General features: G+C 35.5%; 1 long non-coding RNA gene across 1 annotated transcript; it reads left to right on the top strand.

Annotated features, from left to right (window-relative positions):
* Positions 1–2,530: 2,530 nt before the first annotated feature.
* Positions 2,531–6,013, top strand: LOC128546529 (uncharacterized). The gene is made up of 3 exons (XR_008366010.1): positions 2,531–4,204; positions 4,876–4,966; positions 5,634–6,013. It is a non-coding gene; the product is annotated as an uncharacterized LOC128546529 (long non-coding RNA).
* The last annotated feature ends 12,213 nt before the right edge of the window (positions 6,014–18,226 follow it).

Here is an 18,226-nt window from a genome sequence, read left to right as displayed (position 1 = left end):
TCCTCCCACTGCGTAGCTTCAGAATTGGTTGCGCCACGCCCTGACTCCCATATATATGTAATAAAATAGTCCTGTTAAAACCCACCAAATAGCTGTTTCCAAACATTCAAAAAGGAATGCATTTTTCATTCGCGTAACATTCGGATCCGATTGAAATTCGCAACCCTCCCATCGTCATTTCGTACTTTGGCACTTATAACCGGAGCAATAATTTACGGAACCTGGGAATTGGGAGGTTGGGGTTGATTACATCCTCCACCAGAAAAGTTTACATACCAACGTTTTCTGGCTATTTTATCTTCAAAATAAAATCATTTTTTTTCCAAACCTAATCTGATTTCAAAGTATGGTTAAGATTCAAAATAAACTGACCAATTTGTTGGTGCCAAAAACAAAATCATTTGAAACTTAATGATTTATCATTATAGTTTATATGTAATTCATTTTTATCAAAATATCATTGATGGACAACGGTGCGGTTTATTTTCACTTGTTTTCAAGAATATTAAGCGCGAAGTTGCTGTTGAGACGATAGGTAATGCCGCGTGGACATGTGGTATCATGGTCAATTAATGAAACTTCATTTATGCTGTAATCATTAATTAATATGCATTTGAATTTGTTTTAACCTAATGAAGTTTTATTTTAATTTTACGTCGCAAACAATTTATTAAATGGCATTCTGCTCTTATATGTGTGGTGAGTTATACCGACATCCAGTCTGTTTAGCAACATCCTTGTCATTGTATGAAAGAAGAACTGTTTTCATAGAAACATTAGACGGAACTTTGATTGTAGGGAAAATTGTTTGAACATTTTTACATTTAGTTTTACTCGTGTGAGATAAACTAGGAGCTCCATCAAGAAGAATATTATACATTCACCTCCCAAAAAGTAAGTCCTGTGTTGCACCCGAGACCTCCGTCGCAAGAGAGACATATTACAAATGAACCATAATTTAATATTAATACCCGGGGTAGACCACGGAGTGGAAAGAGTATTTTTTTTCTTTTAAATAAAGACAGCGCACCAAGGTTTGTTTTTCATATCACATATCCCACAAACCATCCTATGGAGGAGGGTGGGACACAACCTCCCTTACTAACCACTGTCGGCGCTTTGCCTTTACCATTCAAATTTACCTAACATATATATATATATAATGTGTATAATTTTGTCGCTGTTGTATATATTCAATGTATTATTGGTCAGTTACAAACTGTTTTAGTGCAATTACATAAGAACCTATTAACTTTTCCTGATCACAAATGTGGCACTTGACTTCTTTTACTAGAAAACACGTTAGGGTGCCTATTGTAAGCCATTGATTTCATACGAATTTCATTCACTGTTGGCTTATAGGCCCACTGGGTCGGGTGTTTTTTGATATGTCTGAAAAAAAGCGATAAATAATTATATCAACTATAATTATATCCTTTCCGCGGTCTTAACGTAATAAAACTAGGGATGGGAACGAATATTCGAATATTCGAAAATCGGTCGAATATTCGAATATGAAAATCAAATTCGAATATTCGTAAAAAAATTTCAAAATAAGTATCATTGGTTTTGGGCAATATGAGCATGCTAATTCTACAGAATAAAACCATTTCATGTTGGTTTATCGTGTATCAAAAGATGTCCAATTAACAAGAAAATAGCAATGCATATTTGGCAGGGCCATCGTTAAGGTTTAACAGTTTGCAACAGGCGTCAATGTGTCAGATGCATGTCAAAAGATGTCCAATTAACAAGAAAATTGCAATGCATAATTACCTGGGGTCATCGCTACGGATTAACAGTTTGTATCAGGCGTAAATGTGATATCTTTTTATCTTTTGTTCATTTTTATTGGCGCCTGTTTTATGCAACAAGTTGTAGATTTTTTTTTCGAAAACAATATACCAAACTTGTAGACATTGTCGATCTTTTCACAATATTTTGTACGACGTTTCAGACCATCCACAGAATCGGTTTTCATCGGCAATCGGTCGTATTCGAATTAAATTCGAAGTACTTTATAATAAAATCAAGAAATAACATATGATTGATGTATAAGTTCATGTTGAAGGAGGTTTACTTGCTTTTTACACGACGATTTTTACACGCCGATTGAAAATTTTCAAAATGGCGGCGGTAATACAACAGCGCGTCACGTGTTTGAATTGGACGACCTAGATAAAATTGCGACGGTCTAAATTATAATCGTTTTGAGTTTTTATATCATTTTGAAGCTAAAACACTGAACTAGTTAAATATGTTCATGATTATACTGACAGAATCGTGAAATAAAACGCTAGGATCGACAGGTTTTGCTAGTTAGGATCAGGTTACCCGAAACAAACAGTTTTTGACATTGTTACGTACGATGATCCACGCTTAAAACAAATGAATACATTGTGTATATACCAATCACTTAATAAGAATTTAAAGCTTCCATTAAAACAAACCGAATATTCGAATATATTCGAATATGGCAAACCGAATATTCGAATACTGATTTCAGTATTCGTTCCCATCCCTAAATAAAACGTATTAACGTCTGATGGCCCTTTCACGCTTCTGTAGAATCAACAATTATTACACGAAATTCATTTTAAAAATATTTCTGAAATGTCTAGGTTGCCGCTTTCAAATACGAAAATATCTGACATCCGATGAATATATATACTGACATTTTTAGACAACAGCAAAAAGGACCTTTTAAACGATTTCACGAAGTTCCAAAAATCTCCATATACCCTTCCTCCGGCACGGACACCTGTGGGATTTAATAAGTATTTTCTAATTGCTTTAGTTAAACTAAATCAACACAAAAATAAAGGAAATAATTACAAGTTGTTATATAATTTTTCCTTAAAGATAGGGCAATTACAAATGTGAAAGATTCCCGTTTCATTTTTATGCACTTTTATCACATTTACTGTATCGTAAGTCAGGCTCAACATACGATGTTGATAAGGTATGCTTTGAGTTATCGAAATAGCATTACCTTAGTGTTACCTTAACACTATCGTAAATAACCTCGAAATTCAGCGATATCGTAAGTTTCGAGTTAGCCACCCCAGGACTGTCTTACGCTTATTTTGAATATGTATAATTTTTAATTGATATAGATTAAGTGAAATAAGTGCAGTTTCTTCTAATACAGAGAACAGTCATTACGGGTAGAAACTAGAGGCTATTTTTTTATAGCAATTCCCGTATTGATGTTCTTTTCATAAATACACTGTACATCATTTGGTGCATTTCGACAAAGACATACAGGAGCGTAGGAGCAGGGGTGGGGACATGGGGGCACGTGCCCACAAATCCTGGCCAAAATTGACCAAACTTCTTAATTTTACACTGAAAATTACGAAAATTTTAGATGTGCCCCCTGCGTCAGTGATTATGAAAACATAGGTTGTGCTGCACCCACCTCCAAATGCTTCCTATGGGCCTGCAACGTAATAGACGTACTTATATATTATTGTATAACTTTTGTAGACAAATTATACATGTATATACGTTATTTGTAAACCTGCACTAGGTTTCTCCATTTCTTTTCTAAGTTTACAGCAATGTTTTCCTGAAATATAGCTGTTGTACAAGTATCTGGTCAGAGTTTTTAGGAAGATGTTGTGCGGAAGTATACTTTCCCTATCAAAATGCTCCTTAACTTATTTGAAGGAGACGAGTTAATACAAGGATATTTTTTCGCCGGGTACACTTACAGCGAGATTATAACAATTTTGAATCGACGTCATGGCACTACGATCAGGTAAGGTACATATAAGATTCTTTCACTGGTGATAGGTGCAGATGGGAATATTCGGCTGGAGGGTAACTGTTTTTGGCGGTAACGAGGCTCTTGCCAAGTTACGGCTTAAACAGTTACCCGAGAGCCGGATATTTCCATCTGCACCTACCTACAGTGATTGAATCTTTTTCTTGCATGCCATATTCAACAAATAATAGTAAAAATAAACTCAAACAAATAATTTTTATAGCACTTTTTTCTTATACAATGTAGTAGCGTATGAACAAAGCGCGGGAACTTTACGTCAATAAACAGGAAGTACGTAATGACGTTACAAACACGAAAACAACGTAATAGTTCCGGTTTTGTTTTATCATCTGCAGTAAAACGTTATGTTTTTCCGTAAAATGACGTTTTTGGAATCGAGAAATATGTTATAAGGGACAACGAGAAACTATCAAGGTATTTGATTTTTATCCCGTTTTACGTAAAACATTATTATCAAAACACAAATATTCTGTACATATGTAGTTCGTTATACGTCATTTACAGCAAGAGAGTCATCTTACACCCGGGGTGTAAGATGGAGTTTTCTTGCCTACCTAGCGGGGAAAGTATACATTTATCCGATCAGGTGCCGGGGAGAGATATTCCTGTCTTTCCCTAGGGAAAAACCTTGTCTAAAATAGCGTGCACTAAGGTGACGTCACTTAGTACTGGTACCATTGTGACGTCATAAACTTTATAAATAATGTCAGGAAATATCCAAACCTATCTGTCTCGACGATCTATTTTGAACATGATAGGCAAGAAAAATGATCTAACATGTCTGCATGTGTAAGACAGCTGTTTTCCCTACCCTCGGGACAGCATGGATAAAAAACCTCGCTAACGCTCGGTTTTCCATTCCACACTGTCCCTCGGGTAGGGAAAACCCCGTCTTACACAGGCAGGCATGTAAGATCCTTATATTCTAGCACCGGTGAAATCACCAGATCTCGATATTCGATACTATACTAGTAACTGTCTGAATCTCTTGCTTGAAATTTCAATTTTGCAACAGGTAATTTAAACGATTTAAAAGCCTGTCCTACATACGAAATGGTGCAACTGATCTCATTCATTCATTGCAGCCTCAGACAGCTTAGCAGGCGCCTAAGGTTGCTTGGTCTTAGAAGACACAATATGCCAGGAAATGAAGGCACAGTTATTGAAGTTATCCGTGTAAGTAAAAAGTTGAATGTGTCTTTTGTATTTACGTTTATTTATCGTCGCCACTGGGAGTCCTATATGGATGACTGACTACTCAGCTCATTGTCATCAGTTTGTCTCAGTTTATTGCACATAACAATTATATACCCACGACCTAAATGTGGTCGAGCGGCGAGAGTCACTTCAAATCTTTGCTATATGTTTGAGCACTGCTACCGACTACTGCTCTTTATGTGAAAAAGTAAGCAATATCTTACGGAAGAGTGGTGTCTGGTTCGGGTGTTTCCCAGGGGTGATAGTCTGCAAAACTATTTTAAAACTGGCCCTAAAGGCCAAAAAACACGAACATTTAATATCATGGAATTGATAATTACAATGTGACGCAGGATAAAGGTACCGTCAAGTATTAATGGCCGTAACCTTACGTTGCATTTGGTGTGCACTTGCATACGTGTAGGCATTATATTTCCTTCTGAATGTTTGCATTTACAGTATGTTTAATTGACACTGAAGGGGTTAATGTTGATTCTTTTTAGGACGCATTAACTATATTTGTTTATTATTTTTAGACCGTTTAGAAACACGACCGTGCTTCTGTAGTAGGTAAAATGTTTCTTTCAGTCTTCGCATTACAGTAGCATGGAAACTATTTGAACCTTTTGAATTATTTATGTCATAGCATGAAATTGAGGGAAGCGGCTCCTCACTCGGATACAGAGCTATGACTCGACGTCTACTGTCTTCGTACGGCATAGTTGCTTCAAGGTAAGGATTATTTAAAAACAAAAACACAAAAAAAACTACAAAAAAAAAACAAACAAACAAAAAACAATGATATCATAAGCGGAAAGCGATTTTTTAATGTCAGCTAGGGAAATTAATGTTACAGGTGCATGCGTACACGTAGTAATTATCAAATAAAGCAGTACTTGACCCTGGTTAGAGGGACAACATGTGATGCAGAGACGTGCTTTCGGTTCGGCTACGTTTGGTAGCTTGGTTATCCATCATGGAGTTTTAGTTTTCCTTTTCGTGCCTAAAACGTGCAAATGAATAAGAACAAAGTAAAATGATGAAAACATGTTTTGGAAAACATGAATTTTCCCGACATTTTAAAAGGAATATCAGTTAGAAGATACTTTTTGTTTAAATTCTGTAGCTTTATGTACATGTTTTTTTTTGTTTTTTATAAATATGCATTTTTACTAAATCAATGTATCAAAACATTAGCAAAACGGTATAAAACATTTGTACCCCGGAGGTGTACTAAAAATAAATGTTTTCATTTAGTCTAGATAAGGCACTGTATGGCAGTTTAAACTAAATGATTATGAATGAATTAATGTTGGACGTACTTTAACCTCAACGTAGCCGTGAGTAGCTATTAATAAGAGTTACGTACGTTGTCGTCCTTTAACGTACGTTCCCCAGTACTAATTAGAGAGTTTGAGATTTCAACCTTCGCCTTCCCCTTCAACGTCTCTTGCGAAGTTAACGTATGAAGTTGAAGTTCGATTAAAATTCCTTGAGATTTCAAACATTAGAATGAACCTTACTTCTTTTAATCCGCCCATTCAATTTATCCGTAATTATGATCGTTTTTTTCGTGCATTTTGATACTAATTGTCCGGAAGGGCAGGAATTTTACAAGAGGTTTTAAAAATGAAAAGAATGAAAATTAAATGAAAAAAAAAAATTTCAATTAATATAATCATCGCATGGATATTAGATCGATTACCTAAAAAAAACAACAACAAAACAACAACAACAACAACAACAACAAAAACACGATAAAACAATGTGAACAATGTAAAAACTCGTTAGTGTTGCTCCAAACATTTAGGTTTTATATAAAATTATGTCAGTATAGTCAGTATACAATGCACGATTGTAAATCATACACGAGAGGAAATAAGAATGATTATTACATACCTAGAATTATTTTCCATTGGGTTTCAATGGACCGCGATCGTGCAATATTTTTCCGTATCATGACGTTGAACGCTTTCATATCGGACAAGTCCCAATCCGTGACTCTAGTTACCTCCCCTGACGGTCCGTCCATTGCGAATCTCGTTTCTTTAGATTTTTTTTTTGCTATTGTGTATTTGTTTAATTTGTAATTTATGCAAAATTTTGTTTACTTTTACACTTGATAGGGTAGGGGTGGGTAGGGTAACCCGAGTTTGAGCTGACTTTCTTTGTAAAAGTAAAAATAAAGGGGGGGGATAACCCACAAGGCTCTCGCGTTTTGGTTCCATGCTTTTTTAAAAATGGAGTTATCCCTTCGGCAAACGGAAAGTCTTCATCTGTTTTTTAATCAAATTGTCTGATATTTCAAAAAAATTTTTCCCGTTTTCTTGCCCATTTTTGTTTTTAAAAGCTTTGTTTTTGTGTGACGAACAAAGATTTTTTTTGGAGTGAAAAAAAAGTTCCCAAAAAGGATTCGCGCGTTTATTTTTTTTTCAAGTAAAATGATGAGCCATGTGCCTCCACCCGTTTTCAGTCTTTGAGCCGAGTTGTGGTTGGTAGATTGTAAAAAAAAAGAATTTTCGCTTTCGTGTTCCATCCGGGTTAAAACTTACTTCATACGACAAAAAAGGCCCATCGGGATAATCGATACCCCCCGGGGGGACACAAATATCGTAGAAGTTAAAGTTTGAAAAAAAAATTCAAGTTTCTAAAAATCAGTTGATAACTTTAACTTCCGGGTTCAATTCAATATGTTTGTTAAATCATTCCCATACAAACTTCTTTATTTTACCTATTGATAGTGTTTCGCCAGATTTAGTTAAATTTATAAAATAGGATAATCAAATAATTTAAATAACAGAAATCCTGAAACTGTTTTTTTTGCTAGTAAATAAAGCAAAGTCTTGGTTTACGTGATATTCATGGGAAAACTTTGTAGAACGTGGTTTAAAATTTAAAAATACACGTTTGGGTGCGTTTTCCCCAAAAATATATATGAGAGACGTTAAAGGGGAAGGGCAAGTTTGAAATCTCAAACTCTCTAAAACTTGAAAACCAACTTTTAAAAGTTTGTTTCTTTGTTACCCATACTCCAAGAATTATGAACGATCAAATGGCAAAATTTCGTGCACGGTAGATTCAAGTCATTTTAACTCGGAAATTACGTTGGTGTTTGCACGAAAAATACGTTTTTAACGGCTAAAAAGAACCGACACATAACAATTAACTAAATTAAAAACTTTGTTTTAATACGAAAAGGCCCAAATAAAAATGTAATTGTGGGGATTTGAAGGATTTTATATCCAAGAAAAGGGAAATATATCCCCCCTTTTGTATAAAGCTTAAAAGCAAAATTGTTCATATTTTTTTTTCTGAAATTAATTACCCCCAAAAACACTCACAAGTACTGCGAAGGACATTGCAAAAACGCACCTGGTGGCTTTAAACTACCATTTTTGTCTGCTTCTTTTAAAATTTAAACCCGTGTATCAGCGATATCAAATTCAGGCTTTAAATACAAGTGTGGACGATTCTAATTTTAATAAACCCTGGATAAAGTCGTAAAATTGATTACTTTCCCCCTTTTTCCCATTGTTGGCAAAATTCTATTTATACTAAACATTTTTTGTAAGAAAACGGGGGGTGCAGTTCAAAGAGAACTTGATCTAGAAGGTGTCCGTTTCGGCACATCCCCGTTCACCGTAGAATCTACATAAATAAAGGCCCCCAATTACTTGGTGCTATCGATGGATACGAAAGCTGAAGCCGTAGGGTTTTTCCCTCCACGGGAAATATGTGGGAAAGTTCCTTAGGTTTTCGTATAATTTTTTTTTTATAGCAGTAAAAAGTTGGTACGGTTTATACGAAGTCCCGAAATATCTTCTTTATGTTGGGCATAAAATGCTTTAAAAAAACCCGTTGGCTCAAACCGATTCTGTTTGGGTACTATTTAACTTTTAAAATAAAAAGTTTGATTTATGTTGTTAGTAGTATAAAAAGGGACATTGAGATTAAATTTTATATTTTCCAAAATTTCGTTCCCCCCAATTTTTATTACTCAAAAAATTTTTTAACGGTCACTTTCTTAACTCTACAAATGCGACTTTTTTAAAGGTGGTGGCAAATTTCCAGAAATCGTTGATAAAATAAAAGTATTAAAAAAGTTGAATAAAAATGAAAATTTCCCGATTTAAAAATTGAGTACTTGCCTTTTTGCAAAATGAAATGTTTAAAAAAATTTTTCGCAGTGGGGGACTTTTACTTTTCAATAAAATACGGTTGCCAATTATAATTTTTTTTGAGGGTATGACACTTTTCTTTAACTTTTTCCATCCAGATTTTCTAGAAAAATATTTTGGTAAAAGTTGCCAGATCTAAAACGTCCAAAAGTTGTAGCGCCCTTCTTCTGAGTTTTTAAAATTGCTATAAAGGGTGGATACAAGTCATAAAGTACTGTACTACTTTTAGGTTTGCCTAAGGGGGGCCCCGATAAACCCCCGTACGTTGGGGTTCGATCTACCAGGTGGCTACCTCGCCTCAAAAAAAATATAACATCTTATACTGTTTAAGCAGGAAGCGCAGGGAAAAGTGACTCTTAAGCCCAAAAGCTTTCTTAAAATCGAGCTTAAACATTTGGCTGGCAGCTTACTTGAATGTCTGTCTTAGTCTTTTGCTGTGTTGTTTAAAAGTTTTGTTCCAAATTCGTTTCAGTAATGTTTGGTTATACCTGTTTTTACCTTCATTTTACAATACACAAGTGAAAGTTATGGCTAGGGAAAGTTTTCCCTTTTTTAAAGTCGTTAACCCGTGCCCAGAACTGTCACACTGATAGGGTTTGAATGGGTTTAATTTCAGGGGTTTTTTCAGAAAGTTATGTACTCTTACTTCCTTTTTTAAATATAACTATCGGTGTCAAAACTGCCGTGAACATTTTCCCCCCCAAATTTTTTTTCCTTGGCAAAGTTGTCAGTTGTTTAAAGGCCCTTAAAAAATAGAAATGCTTTTCCCAGATAATGATTTGAAAAGTATATATATGCATGTATAATTATAAGTGATTGGTTGGGGTTTGTTCAAGGTGTATTCGAATGACGGGAAACCCAAAAATGTATTGGTCCAAGACAGCAAATGGCGTTTCGATGGGAAATTCGGATGACATGAGCGCAGAACGTAGTGTAATAATTGGGAGTTCACATTCTAATCAGGTAGTTGCCCGCTGATCACAGAATTATTTCTCTATACATAAACAACGTTATCTTGGCTTGGAAAAAACAATTTTTTTCGTGTAAAAAAGATCCACTCTTTGTGAAAAATTCGAATATTAAAGTGAGACAGATTATGTGATTTTTACTTTTGCTACTCTCTTGTTTTTATTACGAGTATATGTTTGCTTAATTTCGATAAAATTTCTCTTTTTATTGTATGGAAGAATTTCTTGAGACAAAATTTAAAGTTTTTTAGTTTTAGTTCTTGTAATTTTTCTGAAATACCTATAGGTGGTCGTTTTAATTTTGTTGAGTTTTACACCAAATCTAAAAAATCCCTAATTAACAACGGAAACGTGGCTTGCCCAGCACAACTAGAATATATGCTTTTACAACATTGATAACTTTTTTTTAAAAGTCATGCGTTACCAGTGAAAACAGAGCTTTCTGGAAATAAAATTGCGCTTCCCCCCCAACTTCAGCAAACAGCTACATGTGTATACTTTTCCCGTGAACCATCTCGTTTTTTTCAAAACTTCAGAAAAAACTTCTGTTATAAAAATAGGATAAAGTAAAACGAAAAAAACCCAGAAAAAGTAATGAGAATGAATCATAGTATGTTGATCAGAAACTGACTACTTTTAAGACCCCCCTTGTGCAAAAGAAATGTTTCTAATTTTTTATTTCCGGCGAAAAACCTTTCCCAAAAAACAAGTATTAAGTTTCGTTAATTCAAAAATCTATTTTCATACGCGTTTTAGAGCGTTGGGGGCTGTCAAAAACAAGGGGATGTCAGTACTGGATAGATCTCTTTAAAGATATGGAAAACGTTGGATTCTTCAACAAGGACGAATTTCCTGTGAGCATAAAAACCCAATATAATTAACTGTTATTCCCAGAAACTTTAATTGGAATTGGCCCATTTCATATTAGGAATAAGCTATCTGTCAAGAAGATGGCCAGAAAGTTTAATCAACGTGAAACTTACTGGCTTGCTAATGTCTTTTAAATTTGTTTTGTCTCCCCCAAAAAAAAAAGGGGCCCAAAATCGGCCTGCCAAAAAAGTTTTGCGTTTTACGTGCTCTCTGGCATGTCAAATAAAGCTACAGGTATATTATCACTTTCCCTAAAAATTTTGAACCCTTTTTTGCTTTTAAAATTTTTTTTGCATTAAAACCCGTCGCCATGCTACTGGAAATAAAAACGAAAATAAATTTATAGGATTTATCCAAAAAACAACGAAGTATATCCTATTTTTCACTTTTACAGCCTTCAGTATGGTGTTCAATAAAAGGATGAAAACATCAGGGCCGTCGCACAAACAATTAGTTTGTTTCCATTAAACCATGCATTTTAACAATCAAAGTGCACGATTTTTTGGTTTTCATAAAAACCGTTCGTTGTCCGAACATTCATTTCCGATCCTTTGGGTATTTTAAAGCACCTTTGATTAAACCTTTTTATTTCAAGGGTGATTCATCTTATGGGTAGAGGAAACTGTTTGATTTTGTGGTTGTTGGGTCAAAGGTCAAGGCACAGGGCCGCGGTAGAAAAAACCGTTTCGACAATATCTTGGAACCCTTCGATTCGACCTTCTTTTTTCCCGATTGTTTGTCTTATAAAGTAGAGGAACCCTTGTTTTGGGGTTTGGGGTTAAAGGTCGTTTCTCGGGCCTTGTGTTTAAAAACCCTTTTGGTTGTATTAGAGAACCATTTGTGCTTAAGCCCATATTTCACGTGAGGTTTTTCTTATGAGGTGGATAATCCTTTTAAATATAGTTTTGATGGGTCAAAGTCAAGGTCTAGGGGTCCTCCCAGAAAAAAACTTTTTCCCAAAAACAATAGTAGACAACCCTTTTGTTGAAACCGAAACCTCTTTCGGGGTGGGTGGGTTTTGGGGGGTGCATTTGTCACCACTGTGACATTCTCGTTTTTATTATTGTTAGGTGAAAATATTGTTAAATCGTTTTTAACATATAAATTTGGGTGGCAAGAGGTAGAGGCCTTACCATCTACATTTAATTTTAAATTTAGTTTTGCTTATTCTTATTCAAGTTGTAAAAATAAGAAAAACCCCATAAATTATATTTTCCCCAAATCCACAATGATTTTAGCAACAAATAACACATTTTAGCCACAATGCGTTACTACAACTTTGGGTATACGGAAAACCCTTTAAATTTGTATTTTTTATAAATTGTCCACTGTATTTTTAAATATATTTATATATAACGTAAAACCTGTTTTAAAGGGCCCACTCTGAATAGAGACCCCTGGCTCAAAGCCACTGTTTTGTTTCCCATTCAAACATTTACAGTGTTTTTTTTAACCTGTGAATAAAGACACCTCTAAATAAAGCCCAAATTTTGGGTTTCCAAGGGTGGTCTTTATAGAAGGTTTGACTGTTTTTTATTTATAGCTCTGTACATTTAGATTTTCTGGCGTTCCTTCTTTAAATTGTTTCTTTTATCAGGAATGCGTGCGTTTCAGTTTTCATTGACAAAATAAGAAGAGTTTGACCGGTGCGAATGGAAGGGAAATCAACATCAATACGGAAAAAAAACGGACCTAAAAGACCCCAAGGGGGAAAACCGACCTTGATATTGCCCGAGTTTTTTGGGAAAATTGAGTAGGTCTTATTTTTTTTTTTAAGTGGAAGTTTCAAGGGTGATATGGTATACGAATGTAAGGATACTTTTTGTATAAATTTTATGGCATTTTGTTTATCTTGCGTCTGTATTGGAAGAACTATGATCGTATGGATAATTTGTTTTGGGTTTAACCCTTTTTTTTAACTATTTCAGTTATGTAACGGCCGGAGTTATCCCCAACCGGGTTTTTTCCCGGATTCTGTTCCCGTAAAACACGTTCTCCCCAAAAAAAACTGCCCAATTCCCCATGAACGGGGTGGAGGGCAAATGATGTCAGACACGATGTTTTTTTCAAGTCGTCTGGGAAATACGCAACGCCTGGGGATCAATCGCGTCCCCAGATCCGAAGATCTGCGGGTCTCTATTGAACTAAACGGGCGGGGGAATGTTTGGATACGATCTGAAAAAATTTTTTTTTTCTTTTAAAATGCGATGTTTCTTTTTTTTAGGTACAGTGGTAATTGAAAGTGTCTTTTCAAATTTTGTGTTTTAAGTGATTTCCAAAGAAAATTGGCGCTTTTTAAAAAACTCAGTGATCTAGTTTATTTTTGTCGAATTATTTTTTCTTTGTGGCTGCCCCAGGTGATGTTTTTTGACGCTAGAAGATCTGATAAAAAAATGAAATGAAGTTTTGGAAATTCTTTTTACTGATGCACCCGCCTGTGGCTTTTTAGCCTCAAGCTAGACACTTTGGGTTACTGATAAACAACCTCGAGGAACTTCTTGTAACGTGATTGGTACTTTACTTAACCTCTTTGTGCGTGTGGGGCCGTCCGTCACATCGCCCGTGTTGGCGAAAAGTCAAATGATTGTATCTGATGAAAAAAAGTTCAAAAACAAACGTAATCTTATTCAAGTTTCCCCGATCTACTATTTAATAATCCCATAGAAGGATGCTTGATATCGATTTTTTTAAAGTTTTTCCCTTTTCCCGTGGGTTGATTACAAAGGGTTTCGTGAACCCCGGGGACCCTTTATCAAAGGGCATCAGAATTTGTTTTACGGGGCCTATGGTGCTTTAAACGAAAAAGAAACACATTTGAAACGGGAAAAGAGAGAAAAAATTTGCGCATGCAGTTACGTGATGAAGCAATGAAATATTTTGGGGCCTTAAAACCCGCTGTTTGAACCAAACAACAGAACATCTTGTACTAATAACACCCCGCATCACTCTAAGCCCAAACAAAGAATTTGCTTAAATATGGGGAAAGAAATTAATTTGCAAAAAAAGCTACTTTCAAAAAGCAATAAAACGTTTGTTTGTTTTTCGTTTGGTGTCTGTGTCAATTGTACGTTATATGCGCCATAAAGGCTGGTAAATTTGTTTTTTGTTGTATTATATCTTCGAAGAAAGATCTCGCAATAAACATGTACATAAATACAGACAAATCCCTTTACTCCGTTTCCTCAAGATGACAAAATCGTGTTGGCTAACGTTTTTACGAGAATCTTTATGAGTTCTATTTAAAAAATTTTCCCAAACCCTTCCCCAGATATGGCTTCGGACTGAGGATGGATGGACAAACCCCAAAATATACCCCTCCACCTTTGCTGGGGGTAATCCCCGAATTTATATCCCACGAAATTGCCGTTTTGTCCAAAAGCACGAAAATTTTAAAGATTTCACAGTGTTAACTTAATGTGGCAGTTCTGGGCAATGACAATTTTTTTCCGTTTGATTTTATCTTAGGTCAATTTATTAGAAAGCTAAATAGATAACCCGTTTTTCGTATTATTATTGTAAACTGAATTAATTTGCGAACCCTTTGTGGTTTATTCGGGAGAAATATGCAACGATACTATGCAACTCGCGTACATCAGTTTCATTATGTGACAAAATTCTTTGAAAAGTACTCGCTGTTGTAATACTGTCTAACGCTGACAAAACACCATGCATTAATTTTCTGGGTAATAACAATAAATAAAAATGTAATGGATTCAAAAATGTCTCGTAATGACAAAAAACTTAACATAGAAATTTGCAATCTCGAAAGGATGTTACACCCCTGGAAACAAAAGATTAGTTTTAGTGTAATCCTTCACCGCTGTGAATGACAGCTGTTAACTAGGCTATACTGAAAAGGTGATGATATCCCCCGCTTTCTGCACGATTTGCATTTAAAAGACGTCCAAAAAATTATGTAGGGAAAAAGACACTCTTATAAAATATAAGGATATTTGACGCGCACAAATTGCAAATTTTGCAGGGCTGTAACTGTATGTAAAAAAGTAACAAGAAAAAAAAGTCCATAAAATCTGCAAATTTTTTTCTGAAAAAAAAACCTAACAGCCCGTGCCGTGCACTTTTAAGGGTTTGGTACGACCATTTGTGTAAAGTTTTAATAAATTTTATGCAAAATATGTAATAATATGGTCCAGAAAAAAAAAGTCCCATAACTCTGCAGATTTATTTTTTAGAAAGAACCTATCATGCCCTGCACAACAGGGTTGGTACTGATCACTTGCTGAAGTTTCATTAAATTGGTTCAAGGTTAGCAGATTGGCGCGCACAAGATTTCATATGGACTTTTCATGAGCATGGTAACAAAGAAAAACAAAAATCCCCTAACGCACACAATTTTTTAAAGAACCTAAGCAAACCTGTGTTGGTACTGTCACTTATTGAAGTTTCTTAAATTGTGTCAAGGGGTTTCAGGGATATGGGCGAAAAAAAATTGCGTTCGGGGGACTAACGGACAGCAGAAACCGAACCGTTTACCCCTTTACAACTTGTTTTTGCGGGGGTGGGGGAGGGGTACAATTAAAGTTTTAAAAATTTAAAAAACAACAGTCTGAAACCCAAACTTAAAAACAGTCTCAAAGGCCCCTAATTTTGAAATTAAAAAAAAATGTTAAAAAATTGTTTTCCTTTTTAATAATTAACGGATCTTACTGAAAAAGTCACATACTCCAGGGTTAGGTCTCTCTTAAAATGTAACTGAAATTTAAACGCATTAAATTTTTTGAAAAAACCCTGGAATTTTTCCGGCTCCTCATAGTCTGCAAAATCCTTTGCTTATCCTTTTTGTGGGCCTAGATAGAATGCACATGTTGACCCTGACGGGTACCCGTTTGGTCGTTTTGAAAAATAAATTAACTTTTTTGGAGAAGCCCCATGGGGGGGATGTGGTCAGCTCCCCTAATGAACGACATAAGTTCCCAATGTAAATGGTAGACTTCCCTCTGAAAAAAGGGGAAAAAAATCAAATCATCTGTATTTACTGGAAAAGTGTTTTAAACAGTTAAAAAAACGAAACATAATAACTTTCAAAGAAACTTGGTGCGATGTTCCCGTCAGACAATCGCTTCTCTCTAATAATTAGAATCAAAGGGTATGTGAAGCGCGGAGTTTTAAAGGGACACACAAATTGGCGGTGCGATTTTCAAAGAAAGATACGCACTACTTTGCGCATTCCAAATGCTAAATGAATGCGGGATGAGATGTCGTTCGGTCGAGATAAGGCTCGAGTTGTTGCCCTGCGCCGGGTAAAATGTATGCGTCGAAGTCGTGAGCAATAATAAGCTGTCGTGCGCTCGAGATGGTCTGCGCCGAGATAAAACGTCGTGGCAAAGTGAGATGTCGTGCATTTTAGTAATTTTTTGTGCCCAACGAGATAATTTTGTTTGTGCACGAGATAAGAATTTAGAGCACAAAAAGGGGTCATGCGCACGAGTAGGTGTTTTTACAAATTAAAATGTCGTGCGCCGAGATAAGTTGCCGTGCGCCCGGATAGATGCAGAGCCAAGTAGATGTCTGCGCACGAGTAATTCAATTTAAACAAAACAAAATTTCATGTCCTAAACATACCAACGTAAGTAGCACATTGGTGTTTTATTCTGAAAAAGGGTTTTTGGGCCGTTGGTTAACCCGGGTTTTTAAGTGTAATTCAAAAATGTGTAGTTCAATGTGGGGAAATTAATCCCTTTAAAAACACTGGATAAGGCTTTCAGGACTTGTTGTAATAGGTTTAAGGAAATTTAAGATGCTACGGAAAAAGACAAGTGATTAGTATTTATACTATAAAAATTAAAATTTTAAAAACATGTTGAAAAAAGGCATTTAAAGAAAGAACCCCCTTTTTTGGAAAAAAGGCAATTATTGAAACAGCTCTGATCCGGACACGGTTCCAGGGTTCGTGTCCACCCCCTCCCACGGTCGGGAGGGTGGGAAATAATTTTTTTATTTCTCTAAGTTGCAGTCAAAAATTTTGAATTAATTAGCACCCAAAACCACCCCTTTCATTCCTTTTTTTCAGTTTTGAGTTTGGGGGTACCCCTCCCATCTATGCACCTTGCCGATTTTTAGCTAGTGCCCCAATTAATATTTTCTAGATTCGGGTCGAAAGCATCCCTTGATCTTCTTTCACGTTTCAAAGTCAATATTTGTTTCCCAAAAAGTGTTGTTTCATCGCGTTTTTTAATCATGCTTTAGAGTGATTTCCTCTGTAAAGCAGTCGCTATCCATTAAATTAGCTTAATTTCAAAAAATAAGAAGAAATTTTATTGTTTTCCTTTAAAGTTTCAAGCAAATACACTTTACGCAATAACGTAGTACTCTTCAGTCGTTACAAGTTTAACATGTCATTCTACATTTTTTTTATCTTCTGCAAAATTCTGCAAATTTTAAATTTCATTTTTTTTCCTATGGACTCCCATTTCCCCAAATGGACGTATAAAATTTTCCCGTAAGCCCCAAAAACCCGTTTTTTCTTTTTCTATTTCAAATTTTTTAGAAAAACGTTCTATCAATGAAAAAGTGAAAAAAAAAAGCAAATTTTTTTTTAAAGTTAGACCGGTTTTATTTCCCGTTAAAAAAGAAGGAAATCAAGTTGATATTCTGCGTAAACAGGTTGACGCCAGACCGGTAAGAGAGCATTTTGGGCGTCAATAATAAAGCAAATTGCCACATGAGTACTATACATTTTCCCGGGTAAATGAAGTCAAGTAATATTTACTAAAAATGCAAAGAGCATGTTGGAATGACAAAATCAAAAGGGCCCTTTTGTGTTTATCGTCTGATTTTCCACGATTCCCGTTAGTGCTTCGTATTTAACCCCGGGTAACGCCTCGTGGTTCAAATTTCCCACGCATCTGAAATCTGAACCGTGGTAAATCAGCGTAAACCCTCGAAGGCCCTTTATTATTTGTTAAATAAAAAAAACTCTTTCCCTTTAAAGATTTTCTTATTTCAAAAGACTGTTTTCTAATTTATATAAATCTAGGAGTCGCTATTTCTTACTTTCCCTGACTTCCAGAAAAGTACTATTTTGCAGGACTTTTCAGATCTGTGCAACAATGCAAGGGCGTACCTTGTTATAAATGAATGTGTAGGCCGAGTATTATGTGAGTCTGGTGGGGGGGGGGGGGGGGGGGTATCCCCCACCCCGTAAAAATTTTGGCACTAGTGTCGAAGGTGCGATTTGGCGTATATTTAGTCCAAATTAATAT

The sequence above is a fragment of the Mercenaria mercenaria genome, chromosome 11 (genome assembly GCF_021730395.1).
Source record: "Mercenaria mercenaria strain notata chromosome 11, MADL_Memer_1, whole genome shotgun sequence".
Taxonomy (NCBI): domain Eukaryota; kingdom Metazoa; phylum Mollusca; class Bivalvia; order Venerida; family Veneridae; genus Mercenaria; species Mercenaria mercenaria.
This window is presented reverse-complemented; position numbering and strand designations above follow the sequence as displayed.